The following is a 19,682-nucleotide window of genomic DNA, read 5'->3' as shown; positions in this document are numbered from 1 at the left end:
CAGGAATCACAAGTTTCTGTATAGGCAAGTTGCATTGGTATTAGCTCTTATAAAATACAAATTAGAGCTATTGTTAAAATACCGAGGTTTCATCCTTTTTTGTTTTTACATTACAGACAACTTTTTAAGGAGGTTCTCTGAGCTCTTTACCTGACCTCCATTCTTTGTTTGCATGAGTCCATAAACAGAAGCTTCATTGGCACTCAACCATAATGAATCTTTTCAGGGAAATTTAGAGAATTCACCTTCCTGTCAATAACAGATTTAAGAAAGTTTTGTTTTCAATAGTCTTACATAACCTGAGTCACTTATTTTTCGATACTTTCTTTCAGGACCTAGTATCTAAATCAAGCAAGAACATCTTGTATTGTCACCAAGTGATAAATTTATTTATGAAAAAAGGTGTTGCTCTTTTGTTTTTCATTTAGAAATAAATAAATGCATTTTTCTTCCTAGACATAAATTAATTAGTGCTTTTCTGTCCCAGACATCTATGACATGAGAAGAATGTAAATCCACAACTATCAAGGTGATTAACATTGTAAACAGAAGAGTTGCACTAGAGAAGTCCAGCAATAAATTTATAAACTTTTAAGTCTATCATAAGCTAATAAAATATGTTGTGAATTAAAAGGAAAAAGAAAACTCATTTGATTTCCAATGAGTTACTCTCTAGTTATGCTGTGTTATCTTCCATGTATCTTCCTGTCACAGTAAGCTATTAAAACTGAAGTAATTGGTTACTTTAACACACAAAATTGTGACATTTTCAGTGCCCAATCTGGAAGAAACTAATGCCTTTGCTCTTAGGTGCCCCTTCCTTGGTGGTGAAGTTTCTTCTAATCAGGTTAGAACATTAGTTAAGATCATTATGATTTAAAAGTAGAAAGCTTTGGCATCTATTTTAGAGATGTAAATATTTTGAAACTAAACAGCAACACAAAAGCATAGAAGTTGGGCTCTTTTCAAAAGTTAGGTTCAGGGAAGCATTCAGTCACTCCTTCTTAAGATACTTTTAACTCAAAACCTGGATTACTGTAAATCACCAAAGAGTACCTAATTAGGTGAAATTAGTTCAAGTCAGGAAGGATAAATATGGGGTGCTTCATCGTGCTCCCAGTCAAGGAGGACATTGCTATTTGAGGCCACACCGATTCTAGAACCGGCTATAAACTCGTTTTGGAGAGTATTGTGTTTGTTATGTTCCCTGGAATCATATTCATAAAGTTGTATTTTAATATTACGTTGCTAAGTTTTCTTAGAGGATGTTTAAAAAAACTCATAATAAAATTTCTGTTTGAATTGGCCATACAAATTTTGAGGACATGAATCTCAAGAATAAACCTTGTCTCTCCCTGATAAATTTAAATTCTTCCTCCTTTCCAATATGATCACATAACTATATGCTATGGTCTGAATGTGTCCCCCAAAATTTATGTGTTGAAAACAATCTCCAGTGCAACAGTGTTGGGAGGTGGGGCCTACTGGGAGGTGTTTAGGTCACAAAAGTTCCATCCTCATGAATGGATTAATGCTGTTATGAAAAGGTTTTTGGGAGTGGATTCCCTCTCTCCTACTCTTTTGTTATGTGAAGACACAATGTTCCTCTCCATTTGCCTTTCCACCTTCTGCTATGTGAAGGTGCAGCAAGAAGGCCCTCACTAGACACCAGATGTGTGCCTTGATCTTGGACCTCCCAGCTTCCAGAACCACGACAAACAAATTTCTATTATTTTATAAATTACCCAGTCTCAGGTTTGGGTTATATATAGCAGCATAAAATGGACTTAGACACAATGCATTTCATTTTTATTTCACTACTGGAAAATTCAGATCCAGATTTTTTTTTTTTTTTTTTTTTTTTGAGATGGAGTCTTGCTCCATGTGGCGTGATCTCAGCTCACTGCAGTGGTGTGATCTCAGCTCACTGCAATCTCTGCCTCCCGGGTTCCAGAGATTCTTCTGCCTCAGCCTCCCCAATAGCTGGGACTACTGACATGCACCACCCTGTCCAGCTAATTTTTGTATTTTTAGTAGAGACGGGGTTCACCATGTTGGCCAGGCTGGTCTTGAACTCCTGATCTTGTGATTTGCCCACCTAGGCCTCCCAGAGTTCTGGGATTACAGGCGTGAGACACTGCGCCTGGCCCAGACTTTAAGCAAGCACAATCACTTTGGATATGTTTGGGCCATACACTATCAGCTAGAAAAATGCCTACTATTTTTTCAGTGATGTTTTCATTGAAAAAAGAGAAATTCTTGTTCCAAGTAAACTTTCACATATTTGAATGCTTAATATTTTAAAGCTCATGCAATGCATTAAATATTAATGATGACATAAGAACTTGGGTTTTTGAGGTTCTTAATCCCTTGACCCAAATCCATTTGCATAGACATACCTCTTCGTATTGTGCTTTACAATTATTGTGTGTTTTACAAATTGAAGATTTATGACAACCTTGCATCAAGCAACTCTCTTGGCACCATTTTTCCAACAACATTGTGTCCCTGTGTAACATTTTGGTAATTCTCACACTTTCAAACATTTGTATTATTATTATGTCTGTTATGTTGATCTGTGATTAGTGATCTTTGATGATATTATTGTAATCATTTTGAGGTGCCACGGACCATACCATAAATATATTTATAAGACAGTAAACTTTATAAATAAATGTGTTCTGATTGCTCTATTAATCAGCCATTACCCCATATCTCTCTCTCCCCTCTGGCCTCCCTATTCCCTGAAACACAATATTGAAATTAGGCCAATTAATAACCCTACAATGGCCTCTACTTGTACAAGAAAATGAAAAATGCTACTCCAGTGAACACACAAATCATAAGAAAGTGAAACAGTCTATTTCTTATATGTAGAAAGTCTGAATGGTCTTGATAGAAGATCAGACCACCTACAACATTCCCTTTAGCCAAAGTTTAATCCAGAATAAGGCCCCAACTCTTTTCAAACCTATGAAGGCTGAGAGAAGTGGAGAAGCTGCAAAAGAAAAGGTGGAAGCTAGCAGAGGCTGGCTCATGAGGCTTAAGGAAAGAAGCCATCTCCATAACACAAAGTGAAATAGCAAGTTATCCAGAAGATCTAGCTAAGATAATTGATGAAGATGGCTACACAAAACGATAGATTTTTAAAGTAGATGAAACGGCTTTCAATTAGAAGATATCATCTAGAACTTTCATAGCTAGAGAAGTAAATGCCTGGCTTCAAAGCTTGAAAGGAAAGGTTGAGTCTCTTGTTAGGGGCTAATGAAGCTAGTGATTTTAAGTTGAAGCCAATGCTCATTGACCATTCAAAAATCCTAGGGCCCTTAAGAATTATGCTAAATCTACTCTGCCTGTGCTGTATAAATGGAACAAAAAAGCCCAGTTGACAGAACATCTATTTACAGCATGGTTACTCAATATTTTAAGCCCACTGTTGAGACCTACTGCTCAGGAAAAAAGGTTCCTTTCAAAATATTACTGCTTATTGACAATGCACTTAGTTAATCAAGAGCTCTGATGGAGATGTACAAGGAGATTCACGTTGTTTTCATGTCTGCTCACACAGTATTTATTCTGCAGCCCATTGATCAAGAGGAATTTGTCTTTCAAGCATTATTATATAAGAAGTGTATTTCATCAGACTATAGCTACCATAAACTCCTCTGGTGGATCTGGGTGAAATATATGGAAAACCTTCTGGAAATAATTCACCATTCTACATGCCATAGGAATATTTGTGATTCATGGGAGTAGGTCAAAATATCTACATTAACAGGCGTTTGGAACAAGTTAATTCCAGTTTTCATGGATGACTTTGAGGAGTTCAAGGGTTCAGTGAAGGAAGTAACTGTAGATGTATTAGAAACAGCAAGAAAATTAGAACTAGAAGGTGGAGTCTGAAGATGTGACTGAATTGCTGCAATCTCATGATCAAACTTAAATAGATGAGGAGCTGCTTCCTGAGGAAAAGCAAAGAGAGTGGTTTCTTGAGATGGAATCTACCCCTGGTGAAGATGCTGTGAACATTGTTGAAATGACAACAAAGAACTTCGAATATTACAGAGACTTAGTGAATAAAGCAGTGGCAATTTTTGAGATTGACTTTAATTTTGAAAGAAGTTCTACTGTGGATAAAATGCTAACAAACAACATCACATGCCATCGTGAAATCTTTTGTGAAAGAGTAAGTCAATCAATGAGGCAAACTTTATCTTTGTCTAATTTTCAGAAATTGCCACAGCCATCCCAGCCTTCAACAACCACTACCACCCTGATCAGTCAGCATCCATTAACATTGAGGCAGTACTGTCCACTAGCAAAAAGATATGACTTGCTAAATACTTAGAGAGTCATTAGCATTTTATAGCAAGAATGTATTTTTTAACTAAGGTATATAGATTTTTTTATACATAATGCTATTGTGCATTTAATAGACTATGGTATAAACACAATTTTTATCTACACTGGAAAACCAAAAAATCGTGTGACTTACTTTATTGTGATATTTGCTTTATTTTGGTTGTCTGGAACTGAACTCTTAGTATCTCAGAGATATCACTATATATACGGATTTAGCCCTATTTAGCATGAGCTTCCCAAAATTCTCATGCAATTTAGGTCTTGGGTCTTATAATTTGATTGTTACGCTTTAGTTCTTTAAAACTTACTTACAACCTTAGCTGTGAAATAGAAGCAGATTTTATTGTCATTTCTGTTCAAAATTGCAATGACTGGCACTTGACTATAGAAATCAGGTGATGGAGAGATATTACATTTGCCCAAATGAATAATTTCTCATTTTAGGGAAAGAGAAATAATGATAAGTTCTAAAACTATACAAGCATATAGAGTTTCAAAAGCATTACAAATCTGTTATTCAAAGATTAGTTTATTAACTTTAAGAACGACATTTCATTGTTTTGTGTCACATACATGCTTATTAATGCATCAAACATTTTATGATAAACATACTTTCAAACACCATATAAATTCAATAGGAATTTGCAACTGAAAACATAATATATTTCATTTAAGCCTAAAAAGATTTGTTTTTCAAAGCAGGGAATTCCTTTTTTGGCCATTCAAAATAGATAATATTCCCTAAGTTTTGTTTTCCTGTGCTTTTGTACAGTAACAGTCGTCCAAGACAGTGATTGTGAGATCGTGACCCATAACAATTAATTTGTACCCCGAAAATAAAACAGTAACAATTAGCATCTTACTATTTCATAAACTAAAATTATATTCCTGTGTATTTTTGACAGTTTAAAATTTATTATTGTAAATCCTTATACTTATGTGACCCATTTCCAAACATCTCCAACAAATAATCTACACTCTCTTTTACACTATACTTTTAATGCATGTAAAATATGGATAAGAATTATTATTAAACCTTTCCTCGCTGTGTCTTAAACTGAAATAATTTCTTTTATGAAGAGTAGTTAACATTATAGAGATGCAGAACAGACAATGGTTGCCAAAGGTTAGGACAGGCGAGACCGCTGTGATTATCAATGGGCAGCATGAGGAGCTCCTTTGTAATCACGAGCCGGTTCTATATCTTGATTGTGGAAATGGTTATAGAAATACACACATATGGTAACATGTCATATAATTATACATGAAAATAAAAAGAGTGCATTCAAAAATTGGTGAAAATGAAGTACGACCTGTAGTCTAGTTAATTGTATTATGCCAATTATTTTCTGCTTTGTATAATGCACTTTACTTATGTAAGATGTCAACACTGGGGAAAGTCAAGTAATGAGTACCCAGGACTTCTTTAAAGTATGTCTGTAACTTCTTGTGAGTCTAAATTATTTCAAATAAAGAGTGTTTTTTTTTAAAGTAATTATGTTAGCTGAGAAAGTAGGGTAGGTTTTGGTGATTTTGTTTTCAGTAGACAATGACCTAATACATAACAAAAAGAAAATGACCTATGTGTCAAACAGGAATAAATACATAAAGGAACCATGTTTAAATATTTTTGAAATCAATTTCCTACATTTTGATTTTAATCTGATATTATAATTGCATAAAAATTTATATTCTGTTCTATTCTATGTTACAGAATGTAAGGTTTCCAATTCACGTATGTCTTAATCTAGATGAGTGTGAGGCTGCTTCAGATGTAATACCATTGTTCCTGAAGAAACTACAGGAACATCCAGACTCTGTGCCACACATTCTCAAAAGGCTATTTCCACATCTCCTTGGGGTATGTGATGTAATTTATGGAGAATGTCCCATCAATATTCGACAGTAACTTTTCCATGTACTTTATGACAATAAATAGGTAACATCTATTGAGTACTCATTATAGTAACAGGGACTGTGTTAAAAGCTTTATAAATTATCTCATTTAATACCCAAAGTGAGCCAGTGAGATGATAGGTTATTGTCATTCTAGTTTTACAGATAAGGAAACTGAGGGTTAGTATTAAAAGAGTAATCTGTAGGTCAAACAGTTAGTTAAATTACGGAGCCAGAACAGCTAGAAAAATGGTGGTGTCAGAACTTCTGTCTAGGTCTTTCTGGTCTGGAAAACAAATCTAGCCAGTGAAGCCAATATTTAAAGTCACCATTCTTCACTAACCAACTCTAACATTTATGCCCAGTTATAGGTGCATCTATGAAGGGATATAACCAAATTCCTGGTGAAACTCTTTGAGACCTTTAGAATAAAAGAAATCTATATTCTCATGTTCAAAATTATGTCTATAAAGCAAACATGTAGAATGTGGGGCATATCTCTTCTCAGTTAATTGTATAGATGCTCTATTGAAAATGTTTTTCCTACTGATTAACCAATTAAAGAAAAAATAATGGTGTTATAAATGGAAGAGAAAATGCTACTGTACTCTTTATGGAGCAATAGAATACAACACAATCTGAAGAATGTTTCAACTTTCATTAACACAAGATTGGCATAAATATGGCTGAGGTTTTCTTTGTAAACATGGTCTTTGTAGGTACTGTATTGAGGGTTCTAAATGTTTGCCATTAACCTGTATCTACTAAAGTGCAGACTTTGATCTAAGGTCCACATTGTCTATTTTGAAACAGCATCATCATCTCAGGCTAGCCCACAAAACACTGCAAATTTTCAAAGTTCTCTAGCACTACATTCAACTCATGAAGTTCTTCCCACTCATCAATGAAACTAATGCATTCAGCCCAGTTTATAGTTCAGAATTCCAGAATGAGGTACTATTGGCAGCATCAGCTACCCCAAAAGGTGTGTCTCTTATCTAGTAGTTGAAATTTCTGTTTCCACAGTAAGGGCCCAATGAGACTTGCACAGTTGCCATGATTTATAAAAAGTGCTTTATTTGTCTAGACTTCAGAAGGTTCCCAGTTCAGTGTTGCATAATTAAGGCAGGTTTTACAAAGCAAAACAAAACAAACACTTGTTCCAAACTTTATGCAGATTCTTCAAATTTTAAAATGATGATGATGATGACATGATAAAAATGTAACAATAACTACACAAAAGATCTACTCATTTTTAGTGAGGAATTTATTGACTTACCATGTATAAATCAGTATAAACTAGATTTTTGTAGTCGATTTCAGCACAACACAAAATATGTGAGAGCCAAGTAAATCTTGCTATTTCTTATTATTGTTAACCTTAACTCATCATTTTGAAATTTAATTTTTTACAAGTTTAGCTCTTTAAAGTTCTCTGATAGCAGTAACAGTGTGATCTCACTCCCACAGTAAATTTCTATCATATGAAAGAACCAGTAAGTATGTGATTAATTAGTATTTGTGGATAAGAAGTATAACTGATTTTTTTAAGTGCTGTAATACATCAAAACCATTCAGAATAACTGAATCATGATATCTCTTCAAATTGCCACTAATAAGAAAAATTCTGTATTTCATATTTCTATTGTTACATGTTTCTATAGGGTATAATGTGTTATGTATTATATATTTGATATAAATCATTATAAATATGTTTATGTACATATATGTTACATATATTCATTATGTATATACATTCAAATTATTCTCCTTAAAATACTAAAACTTTTAGTAAAATAATTACAAGTAAAAGTTAAATTAGCAGCTAAGTTTAAAAAATGGTGTTGGGGTCAATTCCTCTTCAACAAGTAAATTAACTATTATAGTACTATTTTTAAGATAAATTTTGGAAAATTTACAAATTTTCCAGTTCTTTAGCCTTCTACAGAAAATCAGCAGAATGTCTTGAACATGCAGAGGAGTAAGGATGCAGAAAATAATTGCCATGCAAAACAATTCAATTGGGATCTAAATTTCTAAACAAACCTGCTGTTTCATCATTTTATATTAAGCCCTGTTAAAAATAGTGCTTTAATCCTAATTCCCCCTCCTGAATTATGAAGGCATAAACACACAGAGAAACGTATGCAGAAGAAAGTGAAAAGCACTTATAATCCCAACATCCAGAGATAATTGCTATTAACGTGTTGGCATGTAAATAATGATCCCGAACCAAAAGCAACCTAAATGTCCATTAGACAAAGTGTGTAATATCTATATGATGGAATACTATTCACCAGTTAAAAGGAACAAACACTGACATATTTTAAGTCATAAACGAACTTCAAAAATAACATGCTAAGTGAAAAAAGCCAGAATGAGAGATCACATACTGCATGATTCAATTTATATAAAATGTCCAGAAAAGCCATATTTATAGAAACAAAGTAGATTGTTGGTTGCTAAAGCCTGGTAATGGGAAAGGGGATTAACTAACTTTAAGAGGGCAAGAGGAAGGTTATTGGGGGTAATAAAATATTCTGAAATTGATGTACACTGATGGCTTTACCACTACCTGGTAAAGTTACTGAAACCATTGCATTGTATATTTGAAATCAGTAAATTTTATGATATAAATACCCGATAAAGTGGTTAAGCATATATATGTTGATATAAAACTTTCTCAGCCTTCTCTAATGCATATAAAGGCCCATAATATATATGCTGGTTTACTACACACACACACACACACATAAACATGTATATTTATTGAGCATACACAACAGACATTTTCTACTTTAGCATAGTGCTACATCACCATTTTTGATGAAATATAATACATTATTGTACAGGTATACAATAATTATTATTTTTCTAGTGTTCATCTTTTACATTCTTGTAAATAACAAGAATGTTTTAATTTATGCAAATAACAAAACCAATGTGTGACAGTATATACATATATCATTTTTCTGAATTTTTCTTTTATGTATATCTATATATCTTTACACATTGTTTATTTGCATAAATTAAAATCCTATACTTTGAAATTCTGAGAGTAGCAAAATTATGTATATATTCATACATAAAATTATGTATTATTCCTATCTATATCTATTTTGCTATTAGCAGGTTGCCCTCAGAAACATTGTACCAATTTTTATTTCATCTTTATATAGTGGGAATAGCCATTTACCTTACCCTTAGAAGGAAATGGATATTGTCAATCTTATTAAATCTAAGCCTATCTTTAAAATATTAATACAGTGCTACATTAATTTCTAGTATCTACATGGAGAGGTTAAACATCTCTTTACATATTGCATGTTCATTTGCATTTCTTCTTTTGTGAATTGCCTATTTGTTTACCATTACCATTTTTTCAATTAAGTTGTTTGTTTTTAATTTATTGCTTGGTAAGATTTATTTATTGATTAACATTATTAATAATACATACTTCATATAGTTTTCAAATATTGTTTATAATTTTTTCTATTTAACATTTTAAATATTTGTTTGTGATATGAAAGTTTTAGATTTTTATGTAATTAAATCTATTAAATTTTTGAATTGGTTTTTCTTTTTGGTGTTATGCTTAGGAAATCTTCCCTCTTCCAAGGTTATAAAAACATTCACCTAATTGTTTTTCAGTACTTCTTTGGTTTTCTTGTTAATTTTAACTTCAATAATTCATAACTTAAGGTTTGTGTGGTGGCTCCCGCCTTTAATCCCAGCATTTTGGGAGGCTGAGGTGGGCAGATCACTTCAGGCCAGAAGTTTGAGACCAGCCTGGCCAACAAGGTGAAACCCTTTCTCTACTGAAAATACAAAAATTAGCTGGGCGAGGTGGCACACACCTGTAATCCTGGCTACTCAGGAGGCTGAGGCATGAGAATCACTTGAACCTGGGAGGTGCAGGTTACATTGAGCTGAGAGTGCACCATTGCACTCCAGCCTGGGCAAAAGAGTGAGATTCTGTCTCAAAAAAATAAAGAAATTTGTAATTTAGTTCTATATAAGTATTATGCAAAAAATCCAACTCTACTTCTTACCTTTATGACTCAGTCTTAGCAATAGTGACTGAAATAATCTGTTTCTTCCCTAACTTAGTTTGAAGTCCTCATATGGGTTTCAGCTAATTTTGAGAAAGTACAAATATTATAAATCTCTGGCATGGTATTCTAATTCCTGGGAGACAATTTTGCAGCTGTTAGTTATTGTCACCAAAATCAATAAAAATTTAGGGCAATGTTTTCTATTTCAGAGATGAACTGGGAACCTTGTCCCTAGAGATGCAGATTGGCACTTGACAGTGAGTTGTCTAATAGGAGAGATGCAATGCCTTTTGTTACTTCACATAAACTTCTACTTCATCACTGATTTGGAGTGAATTCTCTCTGTGTATCACTCCTTTCTGGATAGGGGGTATTTTAATTTAAAAGAAAATGTACAAATCCCTATGAATTATGATAGATATAATAAAACTGTAAATATAAAATAAAAGATTTTATTTTACATTTATATAAAATAATATGGTACTTAAAGTATAGCATTTAGAGCAAGCACAAGTTGCCATGCTTTATGATGTATCATAGAATATGTGCATGTATTTGAAGACAAATTATAAAGAAAAATGTGAAGAAACCACTTGCCTTCTAGCCCGGGGTAGAAAGGGCCCGTGGCTAGAAATAATAAACACTGGTATCTATTGAGTGTTTTCTAGTTGGTAGGCACTGTTCTAAGCAATTTATACATGTTGACTCCTTTGATCCTCACAATAACTCTATTATGAGTCCATTGAAGCACCAAGAGATTGGGTAACTTGCTCAAGGGCTCACACTTATAAAACGCAGAGCCTAGCTTAACTCCAAGCAGTCCGCTCTCAAGTCCACGTCCTTAACCACTACTTTGCCTCTCTCCAAAGACTCCAGTGATTCCCAGCTCTGCCTCCTTAATGGCCTTGTGCTCTTGGAATGTCACCCGCTTATGCAGACTTAAGTTTCGGCTTTTACTAAAAGGGGTGATATATAGACTGATTTCTTCACAGCATAAATACAAAAAACAAATTAAAATGTTGAACATACTGTTAACAAGTTAAAACACAATGCAAAAGATGAGTTTCTATCAGCATTACAAAAAAAAAATTCCTAATCATTTTGTGCTGTTCATAATGAAAGCCCAGAGTAATGGCTGTAGACTTTATACTTACATATACATCCCACACTTACTCATCTATCATTCATTCAAGTAATAAAAAAAGAGAGCTTATTATGAGTCAGTCTTAGTAAGTGTTGAAAATATAGTGATGAACAAGATAGTAAAAGTACCTTCTTACATGGAGCTTTCAAGAAGTTTGGGTAGGAGAGGGGGGCTTTGCAGAAAATAATCAACATTTTAAGAAATGTAGAGTTCCAAGATGATGCTGATTAAATTAATCCAAAAGAAGCATAATTTTCTATACTTAATACCATGAAAATCAATTCAACTGGAGAAAAATTTTATGAAATTCTTTTCAAAATTAAAACCATATCATGTTAGAAAGCAGAGTAATTCTGTAATGTGGAAAAATGTTTTAAAGCTGCTACATCTCAAATCACTATTGATGAAAGTTATGTCACTCTAGAAAAAGATTCTTAACAAAACTAAGACTGAATACTGTGTAATATCAGTGTGCAATTTTTTCTATTTTAATGCTGGGTTAAAAGCTAATACTTGAGAACTAAGATTTTGAGGCTGACTATAAACCAAGGATAGAAGTAACCAAGTAAAAACTTTCAGTTTCCTGTTTCTGGAGGAAGCAGGCAACAGAATTAGCCAAATTGCCAATTAAGCGTTTTGTCAATAACTGAAAACGAAATATTTGATTCAGCTAATCTTAATAATTAGCCCGGAAAAACAACAGAACTTCCATCAAGTAAGATAAATAGGATTTGTAATACCAGTAGGTCTATTTCACTGCAAGATCAGTAAGCCAAGATGTTAATCTAAGCCTAGTCTTTGGTTTTATTTTATAGTTGTCAATTTAGCTAGATAGTGCCCCAAAACCAATGTGACCAGAAAAGGAAGGAAGCTAAGTAGAAACCATACTCCAAGACAAATTGCAAGATGTTAGTAATCTTTTAAATATTAATACCTTGCTAAGAGATATCCTACATGGTAGTGAGTCTGTCCTCTTAGCTCCTCACGGGCTTCCTTACTGTAGTTCATTTATATGCATTTCTATATTAATGTATGTATTTTTCTAGATACCCCAGCAGTAACTTCTTAACACCAAAATCTAATGAACAAGGTTAAGCTTTGAATTTCTGAATTTTCATATGAAATATTAAAACCAACTCATTTAAAAACACCCCCAAATATCACCATCAGCCATTATCCAAACTGGATTAGCTGAGTCAACTGTTTCCAAGATCTTCAATTCTCATATCTACCATTTTCATGTTTTCTGTCTCCCAAATATGACTGAGGTTAACTCCTTAATTTGGTATCTCAGTATCTTGTGCTTTTCCTGATATTGGCCTGTCTGCATTTTGGACTAGAATACCAATGTCCTCAGAGTATAACTGGTGCCTTTTTATTCACCATTGCATCATCGTCTTATACTGGGGCTGACATAAAATAAGTGTTCAATAAATCTTTATTTCATAAGAGAAATAAAACAATAAATACATATTCCTAGTAGTCTGATGTGTTATTAGTGATTAATATTTTGAAAACGTGAATTCAATCTAGTAAGATGAGTTAGAGATTTCAGAACAGGAAGAAGTACATCTGCAATGTTAAGAGTTGTATTCTGTTAGTTTTTTTAGTTTCACATCCACATGATGTATGGGATGCTGTTTAATTAATTAAAATACTTTCATCTTTAAAGGTCCAAAAACCCAATCAAGATAATACTTATAAGAAAACTTAAGATTGCTGTTGGCACTAACAATTATTCCCTCTTTGTCCCCACCCCTCCCACCAACACACATATACACACACAACAAAAACTTGGCATTCAAAACACACAGCAAAAACATGGTGTTCACAACTTCCAACTAATTCAACAGTACTAAAAGTTTTAGGAGGAAGCTTTTCAGAGATGGAGCATGTAGAAACTTTCCTCCTTGTCTTTTAATCAAAGGAAGGATTCATTCCCAAAAGCTGTCCATCTGGTTCCTTTCATGAGCTCTAAATTTACATGATAAAAAGGCAGAAATATAATTAATATATTTTTCAATAAGAGACAGTTTTAGGCATGTACTTCAGCAATGAATTGTGAAAGATTTGATACATCTAATTTTGAAATAGATGTTTCCACCCTGAGAAGGATGAAGGAGAAGGCAGGGCCTGAAGCCTTTTGCTTATGCGAAGATCTTTTTAGTGATCTATAGCTGCAATCCATGAGAGGGTAGTTTCAATTTGCTCTTGAAACATGTATCAAGCCCTATTTCCAACATAGTCTTTCCTGTCACACATTTCGCTGATTCTAAATCAGTGAAGGGGCTATGTCTTCTGGCAGGATTACTGAATTTGAATCTCTTCTCTTTCAAATCCAATCTGCAATTGCTAAACCTGGCGATCTGCATTTTAAGAAAAAAATGGCAGTGATTGTCATAATTTTATGCCATTAATATTCCCAAGAAGTGAAATTACCAGAAAAGAGCCCACTATAGTACAGAGAAAATATGGGAGAGAAGCCCATAGTATATTTTCAAAAGTGAAAAGTCTAGGAGGAAGCAAGATATGATTGTCAGTCTTTGAAGGTTAGATACATTGATTTCACTGCAGAAGTTCAGTCACAACATCAGCATGTGACTGACACATACAAAAAGAGAAAGAAATGTATAGTTGCTGAGTAATATACTGGAAACTTGAGACCTCTGGGTCATAAATACCAGATTTACTAATAACTGTTGCATGGCAAACCACTTAATTTCTGTCAGCATTTTGTATAAAATATTAGACATCGGTTGAATCTACCTAATGAAATTCTTGTGATTAGTGCCTAAACTGGCACTAGGAATGATATTACAGGAATGAGGCTTATAGTTTGGGGGTTTGTTCTTGCTCCTTTTTCATTGATAACAGATGCCTATAAATTGAAAATTAATTATTCTTACTGTATAGCCCTTCAAGGTGTTGTCCAACAGGGATGTCCAGGATGCTGACAGTTTGAGAGAAGTGTATTCGGATACAATTCTGTTAGAAGCTTTCACAAATACATATAAAAAACATAATGAGGCCGGGCGCGGTGGCTCACGCCTGTAATCCCAGCACTTTGGGAGGCCAAGGCAGGCAAATCACAAGGTCAGGAGATGGAGACCATCCTGGCTAACACAGTGAAACCTCGTCTCTATTAAAAAACAAAAAATTAGCCGGGTGTGATGGCACACGCCTGTAATCCCAGCTACTCGGCAGGCTGAGGCAGGAGAATCATTTGAACCCGGGAAGTGGAGGTTGCAGTGGCTGAGATCGCACCACTGCACTCCAGCCTGGGCGACAGAGCGAGACTCTGTCTCAAAACAAACAAACAAAAATAATGAACCAGATTCTTCTTCACTGGTTAATATGAGTTGGTAGAAAAGGTTTGAAAACAAGCATTGTTGTTAGAATATATTTATGGAAAGAAGAGAGAAGTCACTTACGCCTGCATATCCGTGCCAACTGCATATTTTGAGTAGTGACAAGTTATTGTCTCATATGGCTTAGAAAGAACAGCCTAGGCTTCCTAGGCTGCCATGTCCAGAGAATACTGCCTGGTATGGCAAGAGAATTTACTTTTGAATATAAGCTGCAGTCCATCCAGGAAACACAGACATTCATGGAAATTTGAACCCAGTTAACTCTTGGCTGAAGGTACGGAAAAGTTGTAATGTATAAGAAAAGAAGACATTCTAAATAGAAACTAATCATAACTATTAGTATAGTCATTCTATCAAAGAACCAGAAGTTTTCACCTAGAATCTTTTTAGTGGCTCCTCTCCTCTCCTCTCCTCTCCCCTCCCCTCTCTCCCTGCCTCCTTCTCTCTCTCTTTCTTTCTTTCCTCCTCTCCTCTCCTCTCCTGTCTTCCTTCCTTTCTTTCTTTCTTTCTTTCTTTCTTTCTTTCTTTCTTTCTTTCTTTCTTTCTTTCTTTCTTTCTTTCTTTCTTTTCTTTCTTTCTTTCTTTCTCTTTCTTTCTTTCTTTCTTTCTTTCTTTCTTTCTTTCTTTCTTTCTTTCTTTCTGTCTGTCTTTCTTTCTTTCTTTCTTTCCTTCCTTCCTTCCTTCCTTCCTTCCTTCCTTCCTTCTTTCTTTCTTTCTTTTTCTTTTTTTCAAATCAGAAGGGGATTGACCTGTGTATTCAAATCAGCCCCCTTTCAATATGTGAACAATTTTGTTCGTTTTGAGTGCCTAACTCAATTTTCTCCATAAATGTCCAGTCATAAGCAACACTTTAAATTAGTGTTCGAAAACCATATTCCCTGCTCATTTTATACGTATTTACATTGAATCTCCAAGAAGGACGTTGGGAATCTGTATTTTTTTTTTTTTTTTTGAGATGGATATTTGCTTTTGTCACCCAGGCTGGAGTGCCATGCCCAAACTCGGCTCACAGCAACCTCTACCTCCCAGGTTCAAAAGATTCTCTTGCCTCAGCCTCCCCAGTAGCTGGAACTACAAGTGCATGCCATCACTCCTGGCTAACTTTTTGTATTTTTAGTAGAGACAGGGTTTTACCATATTGGCCATGCTGGTCTTGAACTCTTGACCTCAGGTGATCCACCCACCTCAGAGTCCGAAAGTGCTGGGATTACAGGCATGAGCTACTGCGTCCAACCGGGAATCTATATTTTAAAATAAAAATCCCAAATGGGATTCTGAGACAAGTTAGGGAAACAAAGTCCCAAATTATTGCCTTTTTCTAATACCTGTGAGTGGTCAGAATTCCACATATTGGATAAATATATTTACTCTTCTGTGTGTTTTATACTGAAGGCAATGTAGGGGCTGATTCCTTGAAGGTGACAGTAAGTGACAGTCTATGTTAATAATTATGTTGTTGAATGCTAACATAATTTAGGTAAAAAATTCTGAATAACCCAAACTATTTGTGCAATTTATGAGAAAAATGATTTGTCCTTCTTTGGACTCACTATGTAATTTTTAGCAGATGTTCTGAGTGACTTGCATTTCTCTGGTCAACCAAATTACATGAAAAATGTTAAATTGGATCGGTGATCTGTCATCACATTTTAATAGCTCTTAGGCACTTATGAATATTTTTATAATCTTGTGTTAATTACTAACTGCCCTATTTGTGGGAGAAAAATAACTAAGGGAATGAAGACTAGGAATTAGTTTTGGTATTTAGTCAATGTTTGATATTTGATGATATTTGTCCTTAGGTTGCTAAATACATTTATTCACACACTATTATAAGGTAAACAAACAAAACCAAAAAAGGGTGAGAAGGTGGAATTTAATCTTTTAATAATCTATTTCCCAAACAAAAGTTTGTAATATAAAAGTGTCAGCTATATTTTCTTCTAAAAATTTCCATAATGTCACCTACCACATGATGAAATTATCTATTAATTAAATCACTGGTGATTTAATGAAAAATTGAAAATCTACTGTGGGTTAAAAGCTGGAGAAAATAAGTCAGACTCAGCTCTTACCTTCCTGGAGTTCATAGTCAGGATGGAGTCAGGTAGTGGATGGGGTTTATTACAGATTTGCAAAAGTTCTGAAGCAAGGAAGAAAGTGATGCTTTTACAAAACTACTTCCAGGGCCATGGATACAGCTATGGGTGCAGGAGGGAACATAGTCTTGAGGCTGACCTACCTCCCTGTTTTCACTGAGGGCACACTCCTCCTTGGAATGTACATTTCTGTTCATCACACATTTTGTGGATGTCCCAGTTTTCTAGGTCTGTTATTACCAGGATAATCAGACCTACCATGCAGTGCCCATCCCCCAGCCTAATGTCTTCAACTTCTACAATGCTCTGATCCACAAAGACTTCCAATCTATAGTAGTCTAGGCTCTTCAGGCCTAGCTTCATGAACATACGACCTGCCCTGCATAGACAGGTCAATGCTTACTTTAATGCTTCACTGCCACCATCGTGAAATTTTAAATAATTTACTCTTGAAATTTAAACAATTTTTAAACAAGGGGTCTCACATTTTCATTTTGCATTGGACCCTGATAATTTTCTAGAAGTCTCGATTACCTGCCCTGTAACTGATGCATTAGATTCTTGAGATCTGAGGGATTCATTTTGGCCTACAATTGTTAATTAAAAATTAATTAAAAATTAACAATTGTTAATTCAACTCTTCAAACACTGGTGCATTTTTAAAAGATCTTAGAAATTTTACCTTCTCAGAGAAGTTTTACTCAACTACCATTTTTAAAGTTCCATCTACTCAGTCACTTTCATTCATGTCATTGCTTATTATCACTAATACATCTAGGATAATATTGAACTATTTTGCCTTTTAAAATTTATTTCTCTGCTGTAAGTATGCTTCATGAAGGGAAGGACCTTATTTAGTCTTATTCACTACTTTGTCTCCATGCCTTATAGTATGAGCCAATATTTATTGATTAAGTAAACGAATGTATGAAGTTCAGTGAATCTGAAGGCTAGGAAGCATGAGAGTGAGTGAGACGAGATAAAGCTGTCAAAGTTAGGAAGAAACACAAATAAGGGCTGTTTGTCCTTAGCCTCTCAAGGAGGGAAGATATACATTGGAGTGATTTTTTTTTTTCAATGTTAGAAAGTTTGAAATTACATTTTTGTTTAAAACTGCCTTTCCTGATAAAAATCTATTTTTCATTATAAATCATCATATATCCTGGTACTTTACATAGAGGAAAAAATAAGAATAATTGATATTTTAAGCTTTTTGGACTTCAGAATATTTTAATACTCTCCTTAAATGTGCAACAAACACTATATTTTGAATATGAGAATAAAACAGACCAATTATCCTCAGTTTGGTGCTATTTAAAAAATATAGCTGCCATTTTGCTAGTATTTCTTTTTTTTCTCAAGAAATATAAAAAGGAAGAAGAAATAATATCTAAATTAAAATCTCAGTGGTCAATGTGTGTATCACCAAATTTCCACATCATTCAGCACATGATAGTAACTGTAGTCCAAAATTATACTATTTTTTCTTATGAACATCTTTTCTTTCTTGGGCATGTATTCTTTTCTCCGAAAAAAATTATATATTCAGTTAAAATGATCTTATAATCAAGTGAGTAGGCGTATAGAAATGTCAAATAGGAATGATAATATTTCCCACCTACTTGCCTTCACAGGGTGCTATGAGAATTGATATGAAAATGTCTTTGAAGTGTTTTGAATTCCTTGGAAGAAAGATATAATATAAATACAGAGTTGTATTTTTGAAAGTATGATTCCAGTGGTCCCTCTGATAAGTCCCATCACTTTTGAGCTAGAAGAGTTATAGTCACTTTCTTGTCCTAACTTCTCCCCATGGACTTGAAGCCTAGAGAAATGATCTTTTTGCATGCCACTGTGATACCTTTTATTTTTCAAGCAAGAGTGGACGTTGATTCAGTGGTTACTTAGCATTGATTTCATAGGTTTGGGCATTAAAGATGCTGTACTGACATCTCAATGTATTAGCTGGCTAAGGCTGTCATAACAAAATACCACAGACCAGGTTGCTTAAACAACAGAACTTTATTTTCTCACAATTCTAGATACTAAAAGTGTGAGATGAAAGTAACAGTACGTGTGGTTTCTCTGAGGCCTCTCTCTTTGGCTTGTAGATGGCCATCTTCTCCCTGTTTCTTCATGTGATCTTCCCTTTATATCTCTGTGTCCTAGTTTTCTTTGGAAAATCAGTCCTGTTGGATTAAGGCTCACCCTAATGACCTAATTTAAACCTAATTACCTATTTAAAGACCACATCTCCAAATACAGTGGCATTCTGATGTACTCAGGGTTAGAACTTCAAAATATAAACTTGGTGACAATGCAATTCAGTCCATAGCACTGGGTTTGGGCCTAACATGGGTTAGGGCTTAGCATGAAGCATGGGCTGAGCCTAGCATAATGTTGCTTATTAGTTATTCTATATACCCAAACTATGGCCTTTTAATGCTTCCCATTCTTGGAATAAAATGTAAACCCCTTCCTACAACCCACGTGGACCTGTAGCTCTGGCTTTGGTCACGTGCCATTATCCCTTCCACTCGCTTTTTTTCCAGACACACTGTCCTCCTTTGAAGTTCTCAAACAAATCCAGCCCTTTCTTTCAGGATCTTCGCAATTGCCTTTGTCAGGTGGGTTCTTTTCTTTTCTTTTCGTTCTTTCTTTCGTTTTTTTTTTCTTTTTTCTTTTAAGACCGAGTCTCACTCTGAGTCACCAGGCTGGAGTGCAGTGGCAGATCTCAGCTCACTGCAACCTTCACCTC

At 34.5% G+C, this 19,682-nt stretch overlaps 1 pseudogene; it reads left to right on the top strand.

Annotated features, from left to right (window-relative positions):
- Window positions 1-4,332, top strand: part of LOC129036212 (T-complex protein 1 subunit eta-like) — a 123,682-nt pseudogene extending 119,350 nt beyond the window's left edge.
- Window positions 4,333-19,682: the final 15,350 nt, after the last annotated feature.

Source organism: Pongo pygmaeus, chromosome 4 (assembly GCF_028885625.2).
Source record: "Pongo pygmaeus isolate AG05252 chromosome 4, NHGRI_mPonPyg2-v2.0_pri, whole genome shotgun sequence".
Classification (NCBI taxonomy): Eukaryota; Metazoa; Chordata; class Mammalia; order Primates; family Hominidae; genus Pongo; species Pongo pygmaeus.
The sequence above is the reverse complement of the archived record's forward strand: the minus strand, read 5'-3'. Positions and strand labels throughout refer to the sequence as shown.